Source organism: Prosopis cineraria, unplaced genomic scaffold (assembly GCF_029017545.1).
Source record: "Prosopis cineraria cultivar Desert tree isolate PC_DT_omini unplaced genomic scaffold, ASM2901754v1 PC7, whole genome shotgun sequence".
In the NCBI taxonomy this organism is placed as follows: Eukaryota; Viridiplantae; Streptophyta; class Magnoliopsida; order Fabales; family Fabaceae; genus Prosopis; species Prosopis cineraria.
Window position 1 is genome coordinate 7,400,401 of NW_026555338.1, and position 2,897 is coordinate 7,403,297.

Consider the following 2,897-nt stretch of genomic DNA (forward strand, 5'->3'; position numbering starts at 1 on the left):
ACTCAACTAGGAAACATGGTAGAAGACCAGTATGACATCGCCTCAGTCAATGACTTTGCTAATCGAAATTTGAGGGGTACTCAATCTTGTATTTGAATGCTGGAGTTTCAAGCACATACTTTTAAGATCAAGCCTATCATGATCACAATGCTTCAAATGAATGGTGTGTTTTATGGTCTATTCAATGAAGATGATAATAAGCACTTGATGTCTTTTGTGGAAGTATGTAATTCTTTCAAACTAAACGGGGTGCTTAAAGATGTCTTGCGCTTGCGGTTATTTCTAATTTCTCTACAAGACAAGGCTAAAGAATGGTTCAACAATCTTCTCAAAGGTTCTATTGGTTCATGGGAGGATCTTGAGAATAAGTTTAGAGCTCGATTCTTCTCTGATGATAAAACGGTGGAAGCAAGAGATGAATTTCTTAGCTTTAAGCAACATCCAGAGGAACATCTCTATGCAGCTTGGGAGAGATACAAGATATTGATAAAGAAATGCCCTAATCATGGGATGGAGAAATGGGTAGTGATTTAGATTTTCTGTAATCATTTGAATCTATTTTCTAAGGCCATGGTTGATTCTATCACAAATGGGGGATATCAGAATGTGCCTGTCAATGAAGTTTTTTACCTCTTAGATCAATTATCTGCGAACAACACTCAAAACACGGATAGAAGGAATACATCAATGGTGACTAGTGCTATAGATGATTCTTATTCCCAAATTGTATCCATCTTGAATGCAATGAACAAGAGTTTTGATGTGTTGGAATCTCAAATGCGAAAGAGAAATTCTCATAATGTGCATGCTGTCCAAGCCATTCCAATTGTGTGCAATTAATGCAATAATATTCACATGCCGAATCAATGTCCTCTTTATATGACCACTGAGTCTGTCAACTATATGGGCAAGTTCCAAAACCCTCACAACAACCTTTTCTCTCAAACATACAACTCAGGATGGAGGAATCATCCTAATTTTTCATAGAGTTAAGGAAATTCTTCAAATCAACCTTCATCCTCTAATGTCAAGCCAATTCACCCTCCGGGTTTTTAAGCTCCACCAAGGCCAATGCCGATTAAGGAAGAGGAGTCTAGAATGGAAAAGATCTTAGCACAAATCTTAAGTAATCAAGATTTTGCAAGAGTTGAAACTAAGGAAACTCTTACTCTTCATGATACCGCAATTAAGAATCTTAAAGTGTAAATGGGGCAATCGGCTTCACAAATGAATGCTATGTCAAGAAGCAATCTCCCTAGTGACACCATTCCAAATCCTAAAAGGGATGGTAAGGAGGAGTGTAAAGCAATCACTTTAAGAAGTAGGATGCAATTACCCAAAGTTCTTATACCAAGTGCAAGTGGTATGAGTAGTGGTGCTATTAAGGTGGTTGTTGATGATGAAGTGATTAATGAAGAAATTATGGTTGAAGAGAGTGACAACTTAAAGAATAATCAAGAAGAGAAAAAGAATGAAGATCCAACCAAAAAGGTTAGTGATAAGGAAATGCAACAAGAGATCAAGCCAAAATATGTACCTCTACCACTTTTTCCTCAAAGGCTTAGGAAGCAACAAGAAGATGGCCAATTCAAAAAGTTTCTTGATATGTTCAAGCAATTGCATATTAACATTCCTTTTGTAGAAGTTTCGGAGCAAATGCCTAAATATGCTAAGTTCATGAAAGATGTGCTCTCTAAAAAGAGAAGGGTCAATGAATTTGAGATGGTTGCTCTAACCAAGAGTTGTTTAGATATCATTAAGCAACAACCTCAAAAGATGAAGGATCCCAGTAGCTTCTCAATTTCATGTCACATTGGAAATAAATTTTTGGGTAAGGCATTATGTGATCTTGGTGCTAGTATCAATCTTATGCCTCTTTCTATTTTCAATAAATTGGAGTTAGGTGAAGCTAGACCAACAACCGTGATTTTGCAATTAGCGGATAGAAACTTGGCTTATCCACGTGGTGTTATTGAAGATATTCTTGTAAAAGTAGATAAATTCATTTCTCCAGTTGATTTCATTATCCTTGATTGTGAGGTGGATCATGATATTCCTATTATCTTAGAAGGACCATTCTTGGCAACCACTAGAACCTTGATTGATGTTGAAAAAGGTGAGTTTACTATGAGGGTGGATGATGAGCAAGTCACTTTTAACATGCACAAGTTGATGAAATCTCCTAATGATCTTGAGCAATGCTTCTTCGTTGATATGCTTGATCAAGTTACACAAGAAGAATTCAATGAGGCAATTCCTAATGATTTTTTAGAAGCCTTGTTGATAGGAGCTCAATTAAAGACTCAAGATGGAGAAGAGTGTATGGCTATCATGAATGCATCACCAGTTTATTTTAGAAACTGTATCTAATTTGAAACTCTAGATTTATCTTCTCTTGGTAGACTATCTTTGAAATCCTCTATTGAAAAGCCACCATCTTTTGAGTTGAAGACATTACCTTCTCATCTTCGGTATGTCTATTTGGAAGCCAATAACACCTTGCCAGTGATTATTGCTACGGACTTGAATGCACAATAAGAAGAGAAACTTGTGAAAGTCTTGAAAGCTCACAAAAGAGCTATTGGGTAGACTATTGCCGACATAAAGGGTGATAGGGGACGCGGAAGCAGAATCGTGCTAGTTTAGGGACAGAACCCTGAAACAACAAAAACACAAGAACAAAAGGAAAGGGACAAAATTTATGATGGAAATAAAGAAAGGTATGAAGTAAACAATAGGATAATGATTAGGGCGAAGATCCTCTAGAGCACCTGCCTCTAGGAACCTCAACCTTCGAAGACACCACAAGAGTTGATCACACTCTTGGTCACGTCTGTTTCTCACACGGGATGCCACTACAAAGCACTAAGGCTCACAAGAGTTATAAACTCTAAAAT

General features: G+C 37.1%; 1 non-coding gene across 1 annotated transcript; it reads right to left on the reverse strand.

Annotated features, from left to right (window-relative positions):
* Nucleotides 1-406: 406 nt before the first annotated feature.
* LOC129316913 (small nucleolar RNA R71) lies at nucleotides 407-512 on the reverse strand. The gene has a single exon (XR_008594839.1). It is a non-coding gene; the product is annotated as a small nucleolar RNA R71 (small nucleolar RNA).
* Between the last annotated feature and the right edge of the window lie 2,385 nt (nucleotides 513-2,897).